The following is a 25160-nucleotide window of genomic DNA, read 5'->3' as shown; positions in this document are numbered from 1 at the left end:
CACTGGTGTGAGAATCTCAAGTTTGCACCTGTTTTTGTATACATTGTCTAACGCAGGCCGGAATGGAAATATCAGATGTAGGAATTTTATCGGTTGGTTTCTTACCCTGTTGTTTCTGTAGTTCTGTAGTGAGTTCTGCTACTCACTTCTCCTGCGATTATTGCTAGAGGAAAATACTAGAATGGAGGAGTGATCTGACATTTGCTTTACCCCTTCAAAGCCCTTTTGTAAACATTATCTCATTTGGTCCCTGCTATTTTCTTGTAGTGTTATTTGCTCAGTCGTGTCCAACTCTTTTCGACCGCGTGGACTGTAGCCTGTCAGGCTCCTCTGTCCATGGGATTCTCCAGGCAAGAATACTGGACTAGGTAGCCATTCTCTTCTCCATTCCCATCCCAGGGATCGAACCTGGGTCTCCTGCATTGCATTTTCTTATAAGGCAGACATTATTATCATCACCATTTTAAAGATGAGGAAAACAAGGCCTGGCAGGTTCACACAGCTGTTATTCCATTAGAGCAGGATCAGGTCAAGCCCTCATGCCTGTAGTCCAAGGCCTAACTATTTTCTTATCCAGACATTACAGTGAGCCTTCCCTTCTCAAGGCCCTGTGCTAGGTGCTGGAACAGAGCAGGGAAGCCAGATATAGTCATTGCTATAATAGTCTCTGTGTTCTAGACCAGCACTATTCAAAAAATGTATAACACAAGCTACATGTGAAATTTCAAGTTTTCTGGTAGCCATTGTAAAAAAATAAAATACTAGAATAAAAAGAAACAAGTGAGTAAATTTTAATAATGTGGTTTACCTAGCCCAATATATCTAAAATTTCAACCCATAACCAATGTAAAATTATTAATGAAATGTTTTCTATCCTTTTCCTCATACTAAATCTTTGAAATCTGGTGTGTGTTTTACACATAGAACACACATTTTAACTGTTCAATAGCCACATGTGGCCAGTAGCTATCATATTGGACAGTGTAGATCAAGAGTGATGCTTCTTAGAGAACTGGGGGCCATATCTGGTAATATTTTAATACATGAAATGTCATATATGTTTTTAGAAATGTTTGTCCTGGTTTTTTTAGTTAATTTATTCTATCAGTCATTCAGCAAGTATTGAATGAGCATTTGTCCTGTGCTAGTCTGTAGGGAAGGTCTATTCATTGTTTTCTTTCCTCTCTCATCTCCTTTTTCTGGCTTTTCTTCCTTATTCCTCCCCTTTCTTTTCTCTTTCTATATTTTGTCAGCTATTTAGGTATGTTCCCAGGCTCTGCAAGTATAGCATTGGTTAAGACAAAATTAAATTTGATTAACAACAGCATTTCTGTCCTTGGAATGACCAGTTTATCATATATACTAATGAGACTGGACTCCTGGCAACCTATGTGAAGGCAGAAACTAACCAGGGTGCTTCTGTCTATCTGTTTACCTACCTATCTACCTACTCATCTATCTAAATTTTATAAGTATGTATAGAGCAGCATTTATATATATTTATGCCACTGTATATGTATCTATGTATTTTATACTAGTTTATGAGCTTTTTCGCTGCAAGGATACACAAGGAATTGTTGATAGTGGTTGCCTTTTGGCAGATGGAGGACATTTTGAACTTTTTATTTTAGACATTTCTCCAGTGTTTTAATTTTTCTATGATGCTAAGTTTTACTCTTTGAGATTTTAAAAGAGAAAACTTATGGGGGTCATAGGGATTTTATGAATCTAGAGGAAGGAGTTGGACTAACACCCACCTACTCCGAGTAGGTTGAGTTTCAGGTTAAATTCCTTTGTGCAAACTCCTTGGCCTTTTTCTCAGCTTCGTTAGATTGATCTTCTGGGTAAGGGGAAGTGACACTGGTTTGTGTTATTGCTGTAATGACTGTCCCATCAGTCACTCCGTGTGGGCTCTGCTTGAAAAGAGGGAACAGCCACTTATCACTGAGTCGTAGTTTTACTCTTCTCAAATGGAATTTGACTCTTGTGGAATTTAGATTGAGGTCTCCTTAGGTTTCTTCAGTCTTTGTGACAAGAAATAAGAGAATGTGGGTGTATATTTCACAGACTTTGACACCAACTGGCTGTGCCACCTTGGGCAAGTCACCTGGCCACCCTGGACCTATTCTTGTCCTCATTAAAATGCCGGGAGGTGCACAGATTGACATCTCATACCTTTAAAGTCGTGAAATTCCATGGTTCCAACCACATGTAATTTTAAATATCTTACATTTCATTGTTCTCAATCTAATATTTTTCGAAATCCCATCAAGGTATTGTATATTATTTCAGCTAACAAGTTATCCTTTCCAACAGAATTTAAATAAAACTTTAAATGACATAAAAATAGCTTCCTGTTTATGGACATTAGCCTAAATTCAGTCTTAGAAGAACACAGCAGTATGCCATTATCTGTGTGGGAATGAAAGAATGAGTGTATTTCACATTTTATATATACTGTTTATTGTGGATGTGTAGATACTTGGTTGTGGCTCACAGGAGGATAATGGGGGCAAGGGAAATGGGGGCAAATATGCATGACAGAATGGCTTTGTTAACTTCCCTATTTTTGCAGGATGTTTTCACAGTTTTTCAATTTAGTTTCCATTGCCATTCACATGACTGAGAGTGTGTCTGAGATGGCTGAGGAAACAGGATGATTCATGCTGTAAAAGACTCTTTATCTGCTAATTGGAGAAATTATTGAAATCATGGCAGGCTTGTCATATAGACCTCTGGGCAGAAAACTTGCCAATTTAGCCAGTTTGGTAAAATTTAGATGTGAACAGTGGTCAGTTGATTTTCTAAGACACAGAAAAATGAACAAAGTTAATAATTGATAAAGTTGCCTTTTCTCTAGGGAAAAAAGCATTTGGAGACTGTTTTACTTTCACTGTATTTATGTTTTTAAAGAAAATACTTGTCTCCACTGACAAATGTTTTGTGCTCAGTAAATGATAGTGGATGGATGAGTGGCTCTGTGGGTGCATCCATGGCTTGTTCCAATTTTCCTTATTCTTGAGCCCATTTTGAAGGTCCTAGTTGGAGAAAAAGATATCCTTCCTGTGAGCACCCTTCTTACGGAGCCGGGCTGCTGGTGACATGTGGATCATCAGCTGTTTCCATGGAGCAGATTTGTCTTGTGGTCACATAGTCAGGATGTGTCTAAACAGAAACTCGTCAAACTGATTCAGAGCGAGACAGCGTCTACTGAGTGCATCTTTTTTTTGCTGTGTCCATACTTAAACATGTACCAGATATGACAACCTCTCCCAGAAAAGAACCAGGTATGCCATTATAGAGGGCAGCTAGTAACTTGAATTGTTAACTCCATGAGGGTGTGCATGGATCATTAGCAGCAGAACTTAAACTGAGTGCGTCCTTTTGAAGGAGAGCATTGAAGTGAAGAAATCTGAAGTGTTCAGATGAGACCTCTAGGACCGGCTTAGTGGTTTTGGGAATTCCTTGATATTTTTTTCCCCCTGGGTTTGTAACTTCTGCATTTGCGTATCTTCCTTATCACTCTTTCAAGATTAGACCCATACTAGCCTTTCATTTAAAAGAATGCTGGTTGAACGTGCACATTTTGTCTGCCAAGTTGCCAGTTTCATAAACAGATTGCTGGCTTGCTCTCTAACATCTGATAACACAGGAAATAGAGAGGAAGCTGATGATGAAATGAAAATGCTCTACTTTTTAACTGGACTAAAACAAGTTTCCTTTTATATATGTCGGCTAACGTTTGAGGCTGTAGCTAAAGTTAAAGCTTGCAGTGGAATTGACATTCATCAAAACTAGCAGATAGAATATCAGTGTTAGCTGTTGATTTTTTTTTTTTTTTGAGTGTGTAAAATGTGGGGAAACATTTTTTGTTGCAGGATATGGCATTTAGCATCACAAGTGGAGTTGTAACCTGAAAAGAAAACTGGATTCTTGGTTGGTGTTGAGCCGAAAGACACAACCTAGCCAAAGATCAAGAGAATGATTTATTATTACTTGTAGCAAGTAAGGAGAACTCTGGGGATCTTTCCGGAAGCAGCGTCTCCCTGAACAGCAAAACTGGGGAAACTTAGAATACATGCATATTCATGAAAGGGCTGGAGCAGAGGAGACTTCAGCATAGACTTGGGGCAAATGTGGACAGAGTCCAAGCTTTAGTTGATTGAATTCAGGAGGATCAGTTTCATCATTCCATACTCCACCTGGGTTGGGGCCTTAGTTCCGTAGAACTCAAAGATATACTATTATGTATAGCCCCTGAGGAGGAACTGGGACGTTGGTTTATCACTGCACTATTGTTTGACTGCCTTCTCTTTGTTTCCTTAGGATCATAGATTACTGGAAATTACCTGGCAGTCCAGTGGTCCTGCTTTCATTGCTGGGGCCTGGAGTTCAGTCTCCGGTTGGGAAACTAAGATCCTATAAGCCACATGGCACAGCCAAAAAAGAAAAGGGAAAACAAAAAGATCATAGAGGCTTCAAGGGCAAGCATGGTGGCCAGGCTGAGACCACAAAATGACTTAGGCCGAAAGGGCTTCTCTAGAGTCAAGAAAGTCATTCCCAGTTTTCTTTCCAGGGACTCTCTGACCCATCTGCTTACAGAGTCAGCCTGTTACTTTTTCTAAAGCAGAGCCCCCCTTTTCATTTTCTAAAACTGTCTGAATATCATCTCTTAAAGTCTTGGTTTGTTGCTAGAGAAGGTATCCAGCTCTAATTATAAAGCATTTTTATAGGAGAAGTTTTTGGGCAAAATGTAATGTTGAAATAATCGTACAGTAATTGGGCAGCCTAAATGTTTATTTTCATGTTGAATTCAGAGTCCTATAGACTATAGAAATCCTTTGACATTGTTTCACTCCAATCTCTTCCATGGTACAGGGTGTTCATTTGATCAAAACTTGCCCATGCTCTGGAAACAGTCTAGCTTTAGAGTCTCTAATGGCAAAAGAGGGACAGGGAACTGTACAGTCAACCAGATGGAAATACAAAATATTAACATGAGAAAAGGCAACTTTGGGATCATCTGGCTCAGCCTCTCTAGTTTAAAAGGAACAAAGTAGGACTCAGAGAGGTAGGAGAATTGCCCAGTGTTACTCAGTTAATGGCAGAGATGAGCATGCTAATTTCTGTTTCTAGTCAACAAATGTTTATTGAGCTAATGGAGTGCCTGCCATGGGGGTGGTACTCTGCAAGGTACTGGGAAGACCTGATGGAAAAGTCATACTCAAGTCCTGCTCTTCAGGAGTTTATGTGTCCTGGAGGGAGAAGGCGACTAAACAACCAGTTGTTCTTTTAATTACTTAATGCCAAGAGGGTACAGCATTATGAAGCAGAAGTCAGTGAGCTCCCTATGAATAATAAAGGGGATCTGTGGTTTTCTAAGGGCCCTTTTGATAATTCCTTACTGTCATCCATTAAGGAAAGAATGAGTTTCCTGAGCATCCATCTTGGAAAAGAGAAGAAAAGGCATGGCTGTTGATATGGCAAATATTATACACCTGCTTATCTAATGGTAATGTATTGCCCAAATTAACCATGGCTTTCAGGCAGGGCATTCATATTCTCCAAGTAGTGATTAGGACTGTCTAAAATTTTACATAGTTTTACTTAATTTTAAAATGAGCATTTTGATCATTTCTTTAAGTTTATAGACAGCAGTGATGTTGAGAGGTATTTATTACTATGTTCCCACAATTTAGAACTTTTACATTCTTGTTTACCTTAATGTGAGTTGGTTGGAAGGACAGGCTAAAGATAAGTTGAAAATGAATAAGAATCCATATAAAATCCTATTCAGCATTCAAGAAAATAATTAAGCAGTTGTACAAGAGCAGGATGAAGGAATATATATGTAAGAGTTGTGCTTGTAAGGTCTGGTGGTTTTAGTTGAAGGCAAGCTAAGCATGGTCAACAGAGCACTGTTGCCCCCAACTGGGAGTGACCAGTTGGGAAGCTTTGCCACTGATGATGGAACCTTGAGTCAAAACAATCTTGGCAGGCAGGAACCTGGCTCCAATCCAACATACAACATTTTACAAGGCTAGGTGTTTATTTGCAATTAGGTCTCAAACCTCATCCCCCACCCCCCACCCCCAAACAAAACTGGTGGAGCATGTGGAGGAAAAAGCATGGTGGAGGAAAAATCCTGGCTTCCATGGTTTACATGAAGAAGTGGGGACTTGAGGTGACCACATGCTCGGTATGAATCAGCAAGGTGGCACACCTGCTCTAAGATGCAGTCTTGAGCTTCCCTTCTGAACAACAGCCAAACTGGAAGAAATGATGGCCCTTCTTGTGTTACACCCAGAACTGTAGCTACCCATCTGGAGTAACTGTTGGCAGAAGGTGAGGGGGTGGAAAGTTAGGTTAGGGGGATGAGGAGACCTATAAGCCAAAGCTGTCTCTTTTGGGGGCCTACTTAGAAAGCTTAGTGTATTATTCTGGACTTTCTTGCTTATAAGGAAAGAGCCCTGACCTGGGCCCAAGAGGAATTAATTAAGCTATGGGAAGGATAAGAGTGTTAGTCCTCAGAGATAACATGGAACTAAGGACTTGAACTCCAGAGTTACTTCTTCACCTCTCTTCCTGTGTCTCTCTGCAAACTAGAATCATTCTCTGATGAGGCATCTCCAAGAAGGAGAATTAAAGCTTCTAGGAACTGCCACTCCTCAGTCCTCCCAATTCCAGCTCCAGAGAGGAACTGACACTTATTCTCTCAGGTCCACAATTTAAAAATCCCAGGGTAGGCTCTAACTAGTTGAACTTGGGTCAGGTGCCTAACTCTACGCCAAGGAGATTGGAGGACTGTGAATGGCCCATTTGATAGCCCAGGGAGTGGGATTTCTAAAAAACTTGGCAGCTTCCACTCAAACCAGATCCCAAAGAGGATCCGATATTCTGTCCTTATCAATTGATGCAAAAGACAATTGCCACATAGCCTGGATGGAAGTGGAGTTTCGGGGAGAATGGATACATGTATATGTATGGCTGAGTCTTTTTGCTGTCTGCCTGACTATCACAACATTGTTAATTGGCTGTTGTTGTTTAGTTGCTAAGCTGTGTCTGACTCTTTGTGACCCCATGGACTGTAACCCTCTAGGCTTCTCTGTCTACGGGATTTCCCAGGCAAAATACTGGACTGGGTTGCCATGCCCTTCTCCAGGTTTTCTTCCCAACCCAGGGATCGAACCTGCGTCTTCCGCATTGGCAGGCAGATTCTTTACCGCTGAGCTACCAGGGAAGCCACTAATTGACTATACTCCAATACAAAATGAGAAGTTTGTTTTTTGTTTTTTATTGAAAAAACAGTTGTCTCAATGAGGGATCTGGAAACATGCTTGTGCCTAAGGAAACAAAGGAACTAACTGAGGGTGTTTAATCATAGAATTATAGAATTTGGGGCTAGAGTAAAAGGCAGGCTCACTTTTGTCAAAGGACTTGCCCAGGGATGCTCAGCTGGGTGGAGACAAAAGCCCAGGCCTCTAACTCTGAACTTAGAGTTTCATTCACTATACTTGATTGTCTTCCTAAGAAGAAAATATCAAGGGAAGACAAGAAAATTACCTTCAAACATTTGAAGGACTGGTGTGTGGAAATATGAATGGTGTTGTTTGATGATGCTTCAAAAGGCAGGTGAGAATTCATGGGCAGTGGTAACCGAAAAGCAGAATTCTACTAGATTTAAGGAAGAATGTCAACACCTGAAGTGGCTAAGCAATGGAGCAGACTTCCTCAGAAGGTGGTGGACAGAAGTCCTGTTGTCAGAAGCCTTCGGGCTAAAGACTGCGTCTTAGAGCAGTCATGCTACCTTGTGGATCCATGCTGAGCATATGGTCACCTCAAACCCCCAGATAAAGATGTTTATCCAAACATCTGCCATTGATGTTGAAGAAGGAGTCCCTCAAATCCCTTTCAACCCAGAGACACTTTCAAGTAAAAACCTGGGTGGTGTTGCTTTTTACTTTTTTCCTACAGCTTCCTCCAGTTGTATTGTGTTTATAGTGTGAGATGCTGTGCTGACCATTTTATAATGATTACCTCACTGAATCTTCACCTATCATGTAGATACTCTTATCATCTCCATTTCATAGCTGAGGCACAGAAACATAAAGTTAACTTTTCCAATGGCACATGAAAACTTTGTTTTTGCTCCAATGCCCCTAGACTTAACCACTACATTCAGTGACGTCTCAAAAACTACTTGTTTTTAGTTCCATTTTTACAGTGTCTCTATCAGGTGTCCTCAAAGTGTGATCCTGAAAATACCCGTGTGAGAACCGTGTATTTTGGGGTTTGATGGAGAACCAAATATTTTTGAAACTCATATTTTTGTAAATATTCACATTCCTCATGTATTTGAACCCTGCATTTTTGGTAAATGTTTATGTTCCTGAGCCCTACCTGTTAACCAAGGAATCAGAATGTTTGTGTGGAATGGATTGGAAGTATGTATTTCAATTTGGGAATACATATGTATTTCCAATACATCCAAGTACTCAGTATGATTCCGATGGGCAGTAAAGTTTGAGAACCACTGGTCTAGAGCTTTCTAAGGAAAGCTGGAGGGTAGACCAGATCCTGAAAAGCCCCATAATTCTCTAAACAGCTTAGACTTTCTTCTGAAGGCCAGGGGGAGACCTTGAAGAGCTAAAAGTCGAATCTGACTTGATCTGGATTGATTTTCAGTAAGTTCAGTCTGGTGGCTGTGTGGGCATGGCTGGAGGCCAGAGACTGAGCAGAAGGCTCTTGTATCCTTCATGGGAGAGGTTGGGTGTAGAGCTCAATGTAAACAGATCCTACTTAAATGAGAAATGAAACCTAGGTTACATGCAGATTTTCTGATGAAATATTACAGTCAATTTCCAAAGGCCCGTGTGAGTATTTTCTTGAGATAGCATCAAATGCTAAGTTCCTCTGACATCTTATTCTTGCCCTTTGATTCTTATCAGCCCCCCTTTACTATCAGTGGTACATACCCTGGAGAGCTCAGGCGGTGTGTTTGTGCAAGGCCTCATCTCCGGTGGGTGGGGAGTGATGGTTGGCTCGAAGGAGCAGAGACCTAGTATAGCCTATTGAATAAACAAGGGAAACACCATGGTGTGTTGGGGTGGGGTGGGGTTGTTTGTTCCTAAATCTGTACATAACTGAGGGTTAGTAGTGTTAGTCACTCAATCGTGTCCGACTCTTTGCAACCCCATAGACAGTAGCCCGCCAGACTCCTCTGTCCATGGAATTCTCCAGGCAAGAATACTGGATTGGGTTGCCATTCTCTTCTCCAGGGATCTTCCCGACCCAGGGATTAAACCCAGGCCTCCCACATTGCTGGCAGATTCTTTACCATCTGAGCTATGAGGGAAACCAAGGGTGGTGAGGGCATTAAATAGTTGTGACCAAGCAGCCATACCATACAGAGGGTGAATTAACCTGAAAGCTACGGGTGCTTTGATGGATACTGTGAAATGCCATTATGCTTCTAAGAGGCTAAGGAAAGCCCTGGTTTTTCTCTCTATCCTGTACTTTACTGGCTTCCCTGGTGGCTCAGTCAGTAAAGAATCCACCTGCAATGCAGGAGACTGGGTTCTATCCCTGAGTCGGGCAGATCCCCTGGAGGAGGGCATGGCAACCCACTCCAGTATTCTTGCCTGGAAAGTCTCATGGATAGAGGAGCTTGGTGGGCTACAGTCCATGGGATCGTAGAGACGGATATGACTGAGCAACTGAGCAGCCGTGTCCATCTTCTTTAGACTCTGATATTCATGGTTTCTCCTCTCTCTGGACTCCTCTCATTTGGAAGACATCCACAGGTAATACTCACTTATCTAGTCGTTTCCTGAATTTCGATTGGGTTCCCCAGGTAAGAGTTTAAATCCATGGGATTCTCCACTGTGCCTAGCACAGTGTGGGAACACAGATTTTAGTAAATGCTACTGAGTTGATTGGCCGCTTGGTTGAAGTCTTGGAGGACAGATATTATAGTTACTTTGCAACTGAAGCCGCTTTGACAGAGTGATTAAATTACTCTTTCAGTAGGGTCACAGTCATTATCCATTACAAATGTGCGTTGACTGCCTACATCCTGAATTGTTCAGAAAAAAAATGCTTTCAGAATACTCATGATCTAAATAAGGAATCAAATGCAGTTTCATATTTGCTTCAGGTGATCTTGCTGCCCTTCCATTAATATGTATTTATTAAACACCCACTCAGCGAATGCAGTGAGGACTTGGTGCTCTATTAGATGCTCTGGATGCATTACAGATTCTGTAGGAAACACAGGCTGTGCTCTCAAGAATCCTCATGAAACGAAGCTCGTATGTGGGCATTTCTCTGTTAAAGAACAGTTTCAGCGTCTAGGACTTGCTTCCTGGCGTGGGGGATGGGAATAGGTTTCGGCCTTACCGTTCTCCCCTTTTCCGACCTGTGTTGTCAGAACTAGCTCCCTGTTTCCTACTGCTGCCTGGGATCAGAACTTGAGCACAGAAGAGGCTATTAAGAGGACCCTGGAGAGGAAGAAATCAGTTGGCCAAGGCAGTTAAGTCTAAGACCTGGAGTCAGGAGGGCCAGGGTTCTAATCCTGGCTTTGGTATCTTCTGGTGTCGGGGGCAAGATTCTCCAAGAGTCCATTTCCGAGACTCGCATTTTATCTGTAAAATGTGGTGAAAATGCCCACCTCACAAGAGCAGATGATGGAAACACACGCCCCTCCACTCCCCCACAGACTCCTCCTTCCCCCAGGTTCATATCTGCTCTTTAATCAGCATTTGTCTGATGAGTTTGTTCCCCTCTTTCTATCTTCATGACGACTGGTTTGGTTTTAAGCCCTGATCACTTCTTGTCACAGAAACTTGTTTCTTTTATTTTATGGTGATTTTTAATTTTTTAAAGTGTTAGAAATCTCAAAAATTATAAAGGTAATACATGCTTGTTATAAAAAAATTTTTTTTAACCATCAGAAATCTGTATAGGAAAAAGTGAAAATATTTGTCTGCTTTCCCAAATCCTCATTCTCTTAGAGGTAACGACCATAAACAGTTTGGTGTGCCTTTCCAGATCATCCTTATAAATTTATAAAATCCACACAGAGTTTTTTCTCTATAAATAGAATCATTGTATACATATTATTCTTTATTCTCTTTCAATTACTTGATCCTTTCTTGTGAATTTATAACATATATACTTTCTTCATATATATATATGTTATATATATACATATATAACATAGACTTTCTTTTTTTTACAAAGTAGATTATTGTATACATTTTGTTTTGCAGCTTGCTTTTTATCTGACCTCATGGACAACTGTGTTTTAATTGGTCTTCATGTTTCCATTTCATACCTCTCCAGCCCATCCTCCACTAAACTGCCAGAAGACTTACCTAAATACAGATGGGGAACCACTGACTACAGGATACAGTCTAGACTTCTTAATATGAAGAGTTCAAAGCTCTGGACCATCTGTCCCCTGCTGACTTCTGTAATTTTGTTGCGGTATTAGATTTGTTGTTGTTAGCAGCAGAAACTTTTTGTTCTCTGAACAAAACCTGTGTATACCCAGTGTTTAAAACAGGTAAACATGGAGCTCTTGGGGTTAATATGTACATTGGTGGGGCCTACAGACCCCAGCTGCTCAGAGACCCTTCCCTATACCCCAAGCACAATTCTCTATCTTGTTTTATATTCTCTTGCGGCTTGTTGGTCCTTCTGAAATCAGCCTAAAAAGATCAGAGATGTATACAAACTTTCCCAATTTCTCTTTATTCGTACAGGACTGCAGCTCAATAAAGAACAAATTTGGGGGAGTTCCCTGGTGGTTTGGTGGTTAGGACTCAGTGCTTTCACTGCCATGGCCCTGGGTTCAATCCCTGGTCAGGGAACTAAGATTCGGCAAGTCATGCGGTTCACAGCCAAAAAACCCCCAATAAATTTGGAAGCTTTATGTTAACTTTGTTACTGGGAAGAAATGAATTCCATATGTGTTAACTTTTTGTAACATGTCCTGAATGATTCCTTGAAGATTCTAAGATGTCCAAACTTAGACATGGAGATTTAGAAAGCCAGTTTTGGGGACTCATTCTTGTCACATTAGGCATCCTCCTGTTATTGACCTTCCTCTTTCTTCTGGAGTAACTATTGTATTATGTTTCGATCTTTATGGTCCAAAGACTATGAGATCCTTTAGGATTGAAATAAGATCTATTAGAGAACAGCTGTCCATGAGCTAAGAAAGACAGCTGCAAAACAAAATGAATCCAGCTGAGTGGTCCCAGTATCTGGCTCAGTGCCTGGCACATAATAAATGTTCAATAAACTTTTCATCCCCAGAAAGCATGTTGGGTATGACAGTTCCCTTGGCAACACGGAGGAAGAGATACAGTCGTTCCTATTGCCAGGCGTGTGGCGATAATTTGCTGTTGATATAGCTTTGGAAGTGGCCCCCAGGACTGTAGCAGGTGACGCTGGTCAGCATCTCTTCTTGCCAAACCACAGCCAGGCTTCCTCTGCTTCTCCCAGCTGCACGGACTGTAACAGAAAGGGGAAACTTGAGGTGCTCTCTCTGCTTAATTCACACCAGTGATAGGCTTGTGCATCTTGAGTTTGATGACCACTGAATGACCACCCAAAAACCATGCTGGGATTATTTTAGATTTAACACCAGTCATAAGAAACTCTGAAAAAAATCAAGATATAAATAACTCAAGTTAAAATTTGTGGCTTTTGTGGATCTATCTATTTATATTTTTCAAAAGCAGTTAATCTATAGTCTTAAGATACTCAAAATGACATTCTTTGCTTCTTTTGACCACAAAAGCCACACATCTGTTTTATTACTAGGAGGCTGTGTTGGGGAAGATTGAAATCTTCCTCCTCATCTTTAAAAAAGTGAAAACAAACGAAAAGCCAAGAACTCCTCTGTTGGTTGCATTGTATGTATTGGGTAGGCTCTTCAACTGTTAGAAAAGGAATTGAACTTTATCCTCACCCTGTCTTGTTAATTGACAACTGGCATATCCATCAAAGGGTGTCATCTCAAATGTTCTGACCTCTGAATTCTGAGATTATATTTATGTTTTACATTTCTTACCCTTCTTGGTCCATTTTTTTCTAATATGGAATGTGTTCAGTTGACCCATCTTTTCTGGTCAGTTGGAAGGTACCCATTCTGTCTTAAATTCTGCTGATTGTGCCTCAACCTTTTTTCTTGAGATTGTTGACACCAGTTCACTGGTCTTTGAGTGCATTGGGGATCTTCTTTTGATTATTCCTCTACACTGTCCTCGGAGAAGGCAATGGCAACCCAATCCAGTACTCTTGCCTGGAAAATCCCATGGATGGAGAAGTCTGGTAGGCTGCAGTCCATGGGGTCTCGAAGAGTCAGATACGACTGAGCGAATTTACTTTCACTTTTCCCTTTCATGCATTGGAGAAGGAAATGGCAGCCCACTCCAGTGTTCTTGCCTGGAGAATCCTAGGGACGGTGGAGCCTGGTGGGCTGCCGTCTATGGGGTCGCACAGAGTAGGACACGACTGAAGTGACTTAGCAGCAGCAGCAGCAGCAGCTACACTGTCCTAGGTAACTCAGTGGCACGTATCTCCTCACCCCTCCTCCAGCATGACCCAGGCTCCCCCCATCATGGTCTTGTAGAGCAGCATATATTGTACAATACTGCCTGCCTGCTCCCAGGTCAGACTTCATAAATCAAGCCATCTTTTCTCAGCCAATGCTGATTGGCTTCAGCATTGGTCTCACTCAGGGGTCTGGACATCCAACCCCATCCACTGGAATTGGCACTTGATGTGAAACCAGCATCCCATTCCTGGTCTTGCATTCTCCCCATTTATTAAGTGAGATAACACTCTCTTAATATCTAAGATTTCTCACTTCTGGGCATGTGAGATATTTTGGCCATTATCTGTAAATACCCCTACCTCTGCTCATGTTGCCTAACTAGCTATGTCAGCACTTAAGTGGAAAAGGATGACCAAATACCTTCAAGAGCTGCCTTGATTCCCACAGCACATGACTGTTAGAAGTGTTTGGGGGAGGCTTCTTTATCATTTATCATTTAGGGTAGAATTCATCCATATCTCCTGAGGAGCAGAGTTGCACTGGGAACAAGTCAGGACATTTTCAGAAACTTCAAAATGAATGTCCTCTGGTGAGCTCTGCTAGGTCTTAGTAGTAAAACTGAGCCATTGGTCTAGTCTCTGGTGTCCATACTGAGATCATAGGTACAGCCAAGGGATGGGCATCACCTCCTGTGTACAGACAGAACCTTGAGAGAATTCATTGAGAGAAAAGGTGTTAAGATTTCACTGATATTTTGGTGTAAAACATCTGCCATCTGATGGAATTATAAAAGTAAAACTCTCAAGGTCTTGGATGAAGTCTCACTCATCTTTGTGAGATGTAGTTCTCAGCATATGGTAGTATCTAGTGCTAGATAAATATTTGATGAATGAATAAATGAACAATTGGAGTATCACATTATAGTTTGGTTTTCAGGAAATAAGCAAGATCAAATTATTTGGCTTATGAAAAGTGACAATTTTGTTGTCTCAATTTTTCAGTACATCTGAATTGCCAATTTCTGAGACTTTAAGTAGCAAGAGAATGAGAGGAAGTGATGAGATGGATGTATATTAATTTGTTATTGAGGTTAGTGTCATAAGTAGACTTTTTTTGTCTCAGTAAAATTTAGAAAGGTATCTTTTCTTACCTTTGTCTAAATCTGAAATATATTTCCAACAGCTGCAAATACTCAGGGCTCTTGTGGCATTGTACTCTAAACTAAGAATAAAGTAGATCTCTTGGGTGGGGATATTTTATCCTTTTTTATTTCTAATTTACTCTCCATTACCTTTGCATATTTCCACATGGCTGTGAGCCACACCCACAATTGAATATCTCCTCTTCAGTCAACAGGTGAATCCTGAAAATTTCAGATTTGCCAACTGCACATTGAATATTCAAACTAAAATCTTGTTTTATTTAAAAAAAATTTTTTTTTTCAACATGATGCAAATCCATTTTGAAATTAGCAGAATTTTCTGCCTTAGCTCAGGGTCATCATCTTGGGGCACTTTTCATGAGATGGTTGTCACAATTATAAGTGAAGCCTTGTTTTGATTTTAACAGTTCTTAGTGCAGAGGCAAACCCTTGAGACTTCAGCAATGTACAGCTGCCAGTTGAGGGAGAAAGTGTATGGTGCTAAGTGTCTAAAATCCACTTCAAATGCCTGTTTTTAGAACCTTGTTACAATCATTTTAAATGCAGTTTTCAAAATAGATTTTTAATGGTTATCTTCTGAATAGCTTGGATTTGCAACTGAAAAGAAAAACAGCTCTTAAAAAAAGTAGATGATATCAGAGTGGGAAAAGTTGTATTTAATTCTCTGTGATGGTTGCTATGGTGATGGTTGAATGTAAATTTCAGTTTATGTAAAATCCTGCTAAGGTTTTGATTAGAGACCAGAGGCAAGACTTGGTGTCAGTTGGTGAAGTGACTAAAAAGCATTTATTAATGAGGCAAAAGGGAAAAAAGAAGAATGGGGTCACACAGCTCTCTCCCCACCCAGGTATCAGGTCAGCACATACTAACCACGTAGTGGTGACCAAGGCAGTACAGATTAGAGCAGGGAATGAAAAATGGTGCTTTTTTTCCCTTGACAAGCTCTTCCTTGAGGAAATTGAAGACAAGAGTGCTTCCTCGGAGAAGAGGCAGCTCTTGCAAAGATGAAGCCCCATGTGCCAGTTTCATTAGTTTGAAACAGGCATTTGGTTGTGGGAAAGGAATTCAAGCACTGGATGTAGGAGCTGGGCTGAATGTCCTCTGCAGACCTTCTAGTCTCTACTCCCATCTTTTGAGTGCTTGCTCAAATCAATAGGAAGGAAAAACAAGCAAATGCCTGGCCAGAGGGGTTAATAACATCATGTTACCAGATAGCTTCAGGCCCTAGAGCTATAAATCTACCTTGAGAGTAGGCTTTTGCCTCTTAAATTAATGGATTTAATCTAAGAAGGAACAGTTAAGGATCAGTAAGTAACTGAGCTAATTATTATACAAATAGGTATTTGTTTACTCTTACTGTTTATTGCTACCTACTTAATTCTTCAGTATTTATGTGTAGTTGCTCTAATGGTACACACAATAATAAGTATACTTATTATTTAAGTGTAATAAATATACTTATTTATTATTCATATTTGTGGGTATGTTTTTTAAAGAGGGCTACAGTGAGAAAGCCTAGCAATTGCTTTCTATTCATCATGTCTATAGAGACAGGGGTCTTCAAGTCCCTGGGCAGAATACCAAGTCGTTGTTGCCCACCTGAGTAATTACAGACCAGAGTAGTGAAGACAGGCATGGCTAATCTATGCTATGGACAAAAAACTCAAAAAAAGCTCAAACTCAGTCGCTAAGTCGTGTCTGACTCTTTGTGACCCCATGGGCTATAGCCCGCCAGGCTCCTCTGTCCGTGGGACTGTCCCAGGAAGAATACTGGAGTGGGTTGTCATTTCCTTCTCCAAGGGAACTTCCCAGACCAGGGACTGAATCCTCGCCTCCTGCCCAGGCAGATTCTTTACCACTGAGCCACCAGGGAAGCCCATGCTATGGACACTCAGGGTAATTGTCAGTGTCTCAATTTCATTTGCCACTACTCTTGTCCTGTGTAAAATTGGGAAGTAACTGAACTTGCCTTTTGATAACCTTGTAGCTCTTTTTCTTCCAATATCCATACAACTCACTGCTCAGCAGGCCCTTGATTCAGCACCTTCATGTCCAAAGTCATGCACTCCAGCTGTGGAAACACTCTAGTAGAAATGCCCCAGGTTCCAGAACAATCTTTCTCTCTAAAACTCTTCTTGATATAGTTCAGATCGCCTCTCCAAAGTGACTGATGTCAGCTGAACATGAGAAGCTAATTAGGTTAGGCTGTTCATTAATGGCCCTCTTTAAAGGATTATCTAGTGGAGTACCAGACTCTGGTCTTAGATTTCCTTTTCAGAAAGCAGACCTGCTGATATACTGATTTTGGACTTAGCCTCCAGAACTGTGAGGAAATAGGTTTCTCTTGTTTAAGCCACCTAGTCTGTTATTTTGTTATGGCAATGCTAGAAAACTAATACAAATTTATATTAATAGATGGATAACATTTATAGGTGGCTGGATAGTTACATTGAGTGCATGCATGCTAAGTTACTACAGTCATGTCCAACTCTTTGCAACCCTATGGACTGTAGCCCTCCAGGCTTCCCTGTCCATGAGATTTTCTAGGCAAAAATACTGAGTGGGTTGCCATGCCCTCCTCCCGGGAGTCTTCCTGACCCAGGGATCAAACCCACATATCTATGTCTGCACTGGCAGATGGGTTCTTTACCACTAGCGCCACTTGAGTGGCAGAAGCATCATTCAAAATTATCTTGATCTAGTTCAGTGGGGATGATCCTATGTTCTATTCTGATGTTGTAAAAGCAACTCAGTTTGTGCAACAGGTTAGAAATCTGGTGTGATATTCACTTGTAAAGATAACAGTATGATCTTGCCACCGAAAGCTATTACAAAACTAAGCTACATTAATAAAAAGATAGCTCCCCAGTTGTGAAATATTGTAATTTCACTCTGTTCTACCTAGAATGGTGTTTCATTCTGGATGACACCTTTTTAGGAGGAAACTGACCAACTAGATTATGTCCAGAGAAGGCCAACCAGGGAGTTTGGAAATATGTATGAACCATGGTTTTGTTGAAAGGGCTGAGGCTGTGTTCTGAATTGTAGGGGGAAGGAAAACTCTATTTGAGGTGGATGTTCCTAGGAGGTAGGGATGGTGGAGTTACAGTGGAAGTTCCAACATTCTTTCCATGCTGGATGGTGAGTGGAACCAGTAAGTACATGGCATCCCCTTGGAGACAGTTATTGTGCATATAATAGAAGCTGAAACAGAGTGACAGGAAGAGTTTATATTCCATGCTTGGGGGAATATTCTTCTCTTTTTCTTCTGGTGCAAGTGAATCTGCAACTGCCACAGCCATCTTGCTACCAAACTGAGAACGAAGCTCAAGCTGAAGATGATAGACTAGAGAGATGGAAAGGACCTGGGGCCTTGAGGGTGTTATTGTTGTTCAGTTGCTCAGTTATGTCTGACTCTTTATGACCCTTGGACTGCAGCATGCCAGCTTCCCTGTCTATCACCATCTCCTGGAGCTTGCTCAAACTCATGTCCATTGAGTTGGTGATGCCATCCAACCATCTCATCCTTTTGTCGTCCCCTTCTCCTCCTGCCTTCAATCTTTCCAAGCATCAGAGTCTTTTCCAATGAGTCAGTTCTTTGCATCAGGTGGCCAAAGTATTGGAGCTTCAGCTTTAGCATACATCCTTCCAATTCAGGACTAATTTCCTCTAGGAATTCAGGACTAATTTCCTTTAGGATTGACTGGTTTGATCTCCTTGCAGTCTAAGGGACTCTCAAGAGTCTTCTCCAACACCACAGTTCAAAAGCATCACTTCTTCAGTGCTCAGCCTTCTTTATGGTCCAACTCTCACACCCTTACATGACTACACCTCTTATTAGTATCTTCTGCTTCTGTTAGGTCCATACAATTTCTGTCCTTTATTGTGCCCATCTTTGCATGAAATGTTGAGGATGTTATTGAATCCCTATGTCTGTCACCCCCAAACCCCCCAACTGTTGGACTTGCTATTCTGAGAGATAAATGTCCTAATTGTTTAAGGCGTCTTGAGTTGGAATTACCTTTACTTGCAGCAGAATCATCTTAATAGATTCTACAGGGTTCGGTTGAAGATAAGGATGAGTTTTCACACAAAATTCCAAATACCCATCAGTGGAGTTAGACCCTTTCAAGAAGGGAACTTTTGTTACTGTTAACTATTCAAATAGAGATTGACTATGATTTTCTTAAAAAAGCCTTTATTGAGTAGAATTTTGCTCTAAATGATTCTCAAGTGTCGTTCAAACCCTGATGATCTAAGATTCAAAAATAATTCTTACTAAGGTGTGAGTGACCATGAAGCCGAACTTTTCCCCAGGGCATTTGCATTATCTCCAGGGTAGCTCAGATGAAACTTTTATTAGTAGAATGTGGAGGTGGGGGAGGTTTTGTGCATGAGAGCCTTCCAGGTGCTCCTTGGCTGCATCATGTGAGTGAGTCATGGTCCTCTTTGCCTATAGGAGTCTGTGTCTGGGCTCTCCACTTTTGGAAGGTTGCTGAACCCTAACCAAAAGGGAAATAAACCATATTGTGACTGCCGGGTTTGCAAAACACAGCATGCAAAGGGCTACAATATGGAGAGGAAAAGTGAGTGAGACAAGGTTCTGTGGACTGTGGGCTCTTAGTGGGAGGGGCCCAGAGGCTGGGGGAGGGGAAGAGGTAGACAAAACATTTCCAGGTTTACAGGGATGCAGTTTTCCTCGCATTTTATAATAACTCATGGTCTCTTTTGATAAACATCCCCCTTCCATAGCTCATATTACGAAATTATAGTTAAAAAATTTTAAACAGAATATTGACTGTGCTTAACAAGCTACACAGCTTCTCCATCCTAACCCATCACATTTGCAAACACTCCTCTCTCCCCTCCAAGAAGACGTGAATCTCTGAAATAGATTTTTCTTAATACTGGTCCCAATGTTGATTAGGTTTCTAGTGGTTTCTGTAATTAAATATAGTAGTAAAAATTATATTTGCCCTCATGCTGATGATTCTGACAGAAAGTGTGATCTCACACTGTATATCTTGTATGACACATAACCAGACTGGGCTTGTTGGGGAGAAATTTCACAGAAACTGAGAATGTAGTTGGTGAGGCTGCTGTGGTGTCACTCACAGAGGTCAGGGCTGGACAGAGAACCGGAAATACAACTGTATTGTCCACTCTGCCTTACCACAGAGGAGGCACTCTGTGAGCAGGCATGTGACTCCCTGGGGCCCGGTGGTTAATGAATCACTGACCTGAAGGTGGGAGTGTGAGAATGTCCAGGTTTAACTTCAGGGGATCATTTTTTAAGAATTTGGATTTGCAGGGAAACTGAATCTGATTGATTTTCCAGTTAGTGAGAGGGATCAGTGAGAACAAGAGGCCAAGGTGGTGTGAAGAGGCTAATTACTAAGCTTGTGGATATTTTCATGTGTAATGGGGCCAGAAGACTGTCCAACCAGTGTTTCCTCCCTGGTGGTGGCAGTTCTCTGTCTCGGGCACGGGGCATGTCTGGTGTCAGGGTGGCCAGTGCTTTCCTAGCTCTGACTGAATAACCAGAGGAGAAAAAGAAGCCGAGTTCAAAGATGGGCTTGGTGCTTTTGTTGGTTGTATGTACAAGTGGCCAGCATGGTTACTGCTCTGAGGTTTTACCTCCACTTCTGAGAAACCTCATATTCTCTCAGATGGGAAAACCTACTCAGCCTGGTTGGGGGCACTCAACCAGTTTCTTAACTTCCTGCCCTCAACTCTGACCTCGGCTGACACATAGCAGCTCAAGCATTGGATTCCAGCTCGAACACGGAAGCTTAAAATTCGCTGAAAAAGTCCCTGTAAAATGGAGAATATCATTCTGGAAGAAACAGTTTGATCAGCTCTGTTAAGAGGTTAATTATTAAGCAAAATCAATAATCTTTAGTTTGATTTTGACTCTTTTCAGTTTAAAAAAACAACTGAAGGTCATTCCTTCAAAGATTAAAAAAAAACAAGTGAAATCCAGAAATCCCAGCATGTTTTTGGTGACCCTCCCGGAAGTGGGGGTTAGAGAAAAAGCCTGTGAGGTGGCAATGGAAGGGATCAGAGTATGGTTTCCAGTTTGGGGGCTCCTTTTTGTGGGTTCTTAGTTGTCACTGCCACCATGGCACAGAGTCTGCCAGGTCGGGGAGAGGCCCAAGCCCGCTGAACTGAGGCCATGAATGCTGTGACTGCCTCAGTTCAGAGCCAGTCCAGCGAGGGGACACTGTGGACTCCAGTCAGATGGAGTGGCCAGAAGCCAGCAGCAGCCATCAGTGACCACTGCCAGAAAGTCAGCCAAGGTTTTAACGAAACAATTAAGGTCACAAAGGCAAGCAAGGAGTCCCACACAGGTGCTCAGAACATATAGCATAGCAGGGTCATGCCTGTCAGAGCCTGTTCTTGGGGGGAAGGTGTGCGAATGACTTGTTTCCTTCAAAGGCAGACAGCTGGCAGGGGATGGGCCAAGAACACTGCAGGCGAAGTGCAGCCAGTGGAAGAAAGCGGAGGGATTTGTGGCTGCAGGTGGATTCTGGCACAAGACCTACCCTTCCCCTTCAGGAAATAGCCAAACTAGAAAAGTCCCTATGACCTTTCATTTGTAGACAAACTGGTTTACTTGTTTGAATTGTGATCACGCCAAACCATGGTTTTAAGGCTTATGTAGACTCATGAAACTCAAATTCAAGCATGTTGTTCTCATATCCTAATTGCTAATAGAAGTACTTCATGATTAGTAATAATAATGGTCAAGGAAAGGACAGCTGACTTTCTATTGAGCACTTAATATGTGTAGGCACAGTGCTCAATAATAATAATAGTAAGAGGCTGAAATTGTAATTTTCAATTTACAAATAAGGAAAATGAGGCGTGGAGGGGTTGAGTTGCTCGTTTAAGGTAGCCAGCCAGTAAAAGCGAGGATTCACCTTAGATTGGTAAGAGCACTGAATCCCCATGCTCTCAAGGACTACCCCGTGATGGCCGTGAGAAGGCATCTGGCAGACCTCCAGCTCTAGGAGTGCAACTGACTGGGGGCCTCAGGCCTGTGCTCTGAATCCATCATGGAGTTTGACCAAGGCCCTGCTTCCCACTGGCTGTTCCCAGCCAATGACCACATGATGGGGATGCTGCAGCAGACTGGCTCCCAGACAGCACAGGACTCGTCCAGTAGCCAGCCTCAGCTTGTGGAACTTTCTAGAATGCTTCCACCCATCCTTCCTTCCTGCTGTTCTTCATTCAGGCTCAGGCCATCTGGTGTTTCTCCTAGCCTCCCTCTTCATTTTCTGCTGCAGGCACTTTCTCTAGTAAAATCTTTGCATATTTAATCCAATTTTAGTGTTTGTTTCTCAGAAGACCAGTACTGAGACAGTGTACCACACCAATTGTTGAGGACAGCTTGGTTCAGCCTGCCAACCTAAACTGGGGATTAGACAGTTTCCTGTTTGTCTTTAAATTCCACACTAAAAGGCTTGAGGCCTTGCAATGGTCCTCCCTGTTTGTATTTCCCCCCCTCTGGCAACTAAGGTGGTTGGTCTTATCTCTTTCATCAATTCATCCATTCACACAAGAAGCATTTATTGATTTCTCACTGTGATTTCTAGACCCTGGGGATCCAGAGATAAATGTCAGGGAATTTGCCCTCAAAGAAATCACAGTCTAGTGGAAGAACAATTTGGTTGACAAACAGATGGCTCTGATTGCTGATCACTGTTGAGTACTTACTCTTTCTCAGGTACTCCTTAAGTGTTGCATATAAATCGGCTCACTGCACACTATTGAGTGAGGTAGGTGGTATTATCGTTGCCATTTGCACATGGGGGAAACTGAGGCACGGGGGAAACTGAGGCACGGGGAATTAAGTGACAGAGTTAGAGTTTGAATGCGTAGAGTCCTCTCACTCACTGCTGTGCCACGCTACCCTCGCCATGCCACTTCTTAGAGAGTGTGATTGTGCCCAGGGAAGGCAGGCTTCTATTGTGACAGAACCCTGAGCCCAAAGCAGCTCAGTTTCCCCCTTAAAAATCCATATCAGCTGCCACAGTGATCTGCTGAGCAGTCTGGTGGGTGCAGACGCCTGCTCGTTGTGGATAATCAAGGCTTGCTGTTCCTGCCTGCCTGGAGGTAGGAGGATCTCTGCTGGTGTCTGTCTCCATGGTTACCCAGAGCATCCCTGGGTTGCCTGACAGTCACTTCCTGGGTCACGTGTGACTGACTTGCCCTGTACTACTGTATGCCCACTTCCACACAGAGACTCATTTCATAGGAACTGCCACTCGTTAAATGACTAATAACAAAAATAACAAATACTTAACTTTGTCTAGTACTTTTCAGTTTTCAAAGGGCTTCGTTTATCACTTCATCCCAGTAAGCCTGTACAGCAGACCAGACAGGTGTGAATATTTCCATTTTAAAGAAAATGATATTGAAGCTTTGAAAAGTCATGGTACCCTGTGACTTGGGAGAGGGGACTTGAATCCAGGCCTCTCTCCTTGACTTTTATCTCTTCCAGAGCTCCTCAGTAATTGCATTTATGTTGCTAGAAGATATTACACCATATCTTTAGAGCTTTGCCCCTCATAGCCCAGATTTCAATTATTGGGGGCAGTCAGCAGCTTCTGTGTTAAAGAAATTTTTATTTTGGCCCACAATTATTTAAGCTGATTTGGATGCCATCTTGTTCTTTATTTTTTAAGCCAATCACCGAAGAGAGCATGCTCCCATCCCAGCTTGACCGTACTTGGAACCCAGATACAGCGTCTCAGGGTGAAGAGTGAGAAAAGTTACCCATTCCAGAAATGGAAAGTGAAACTGACCAGTCCAGTTTCATAGTTTCAGCTGGTCAGAATGCTAAAGGTCTGCAAAAGTGGGGGAAGTTAAATGCCCACTTGGCCTTTCCTGGAAGTGTGATGACTGAGTGGCAGAGAAATGAAAGAATTTTCTTTACAGTTTCTTAAGCTCGGTTCTGCTATCAAGAGTTGCCTTCAGCCTCAGTTCTTGGCTGAGGGAAAATGAACTGCATTATCATAGTCTGCCCCAAACAAAGCCCATTTGTCTCTCCTCATAGCAGCAAATCCAGATATCAGTGTCTGCTTAGATTAGAATTGATTCCTGAACCAGGAAACCAAGAAGAAGCTGTTTAAAAGCTAGTTATTAATGGCCTCATTACAAACCTGTGTCATGCCATTTGAACGAAATTTACATAGAGAGAGGAAGCACATTTATAAGTGTTGGAAAGAGATGAAGAAAGAGGAAGCTTTCATGGGGGGCTGTGGTAGCCCCTGCTTTGTTAGCAACACTGGGGTTTCCTGAACGATGAAACAGGGGCCTGCTGGCCTCCAGCCCTGAGATCCCTGGTGGAGAATTTTCTCCCCAGTGGTGGCCTTCGAAATGTGGTTGTGGACAGTGCGTCTTAAGACTCTTGGTAAACCTGGCCATTGAGCAGCCCCACTCACTGGAGCAGCCCCAAAGATCATGGGTCCAGGATAGAATGGGTTTCTATGGAACCTTGTTCCGACGGTGGGGCAGCAGATTTTTTCCCCCAACCCTTTCCAGATTTATCCCAGAGAGTGGTTGAGGGCACTTCAGCCTGTGGCCAGGAAGCAGCTCATACAAGGAAATGATTTCCCTGCTGGCACTGTGTTTCCCAAGAGCAGCTGTTCCTTTGATCTCGGAACTGGAGAAGAGATGGGAGCCTTGAGTTCTTAATGGGGTTCTACCCTTAATCCAGCAGCTAATGACCGAGGGCATTGACATCAGTTCATGTCCCTGTGCCCCCAGTTATCCATCTGCAAAAGGGAGGTGGTCATATCTGTCATATGTGCCTGGGGATACTGAAAGAAACAAACGAAAACACATTAAAAAGTTCTGAGGCACTGGGTGGTGCAAGAGCTCCAAATATCCCTCGGCTTCTCAGTTGAGTATGGAGCGACTTGGCTCTGCTACTCAGAGAAGTTTTTCCTGAAGGTTGAACTTGGGAGAGGGCTGGAGGGCCTCAACCCCAGCTGGGCGGGTGGGAAGGCTGCAGGCAGATTTTTATCATCGGTGGACAAGGGTGAGCCCACACTTTCATCGGTTGTCATGGCAGCCTCAGCTGTGGGGCTATTTTTATTCAAGCTGAAGAGCAAGTGGGGTGAGTTGGGGAGGGGACGGGAAGAACCATCATCCTTTGCTTTAAAGCTCGACTGAACTGACACTTTGAATAGCTCATTTAGAGCAGCTAGGTGGGGGCTGCATAAAGGTCTTAGCTGCCCTAGGGCTCTGCTCCTCTTGCCCTGTCCTCTTATCCTGAACTTTGAGGACCTTGAGGAGGGCCAGGGGAATTGCCTGGTGAATGAAGGAAAAACGATTGCTTGTCTGTGTGAGCTGGATAAGACTGGGGTTGATGTACAGTAGACTGCTGATCCAGAACCCTCTACCAAGTGCTGGGAAGCCATC

At 42.3% G+C, this 25160-nt stretch overlaps 1 protein-coding gene and 1 long non-coding RNA gene across 2 annotated transcripts in view; both read left to right on the top strand.

Annotated features, from left to right (window-relative positions):
* The window catches only part of PIK3AP1 (phosphoinositide-3-kinase adaptor protein 1), a 115190-nt gene that overhangs the window by 16719 nt on the left and 73311 nt on the right, over positions 1-25160 (top strand). The gene's annotated exons all lie outside the window — the stretch shown is intronic.
* On the top strand, positions 2307-15261 carry LOC133070291 (uncharacterized). Its single transcript, XR_009696123.1, has 4 exons — positions 2307-3287; positions 3879-4005; positions 5420-5512; positions 11344-15261. It is a non-coding gene; the product is annotated as an uncharacterized LOC133070291 (long non-coding RNA).

Source organism: Dama dama, chromosome 15 (assembly GCF_033118175.1).
Source record: "Dama dama isolate Ldn47 chromosome 15, ASM3311817v1, whole genome shotgun sequence".
NCBI lineage: Eukaryota > Metazoa > Chordata > Mammalia > Artiodactyla > Cervidae > Dama > Dama dama.
Note: the sequence above shows the minus strand (reverse complement) of the source record. Positions and strands in the feature narration are given on the sequence as shown.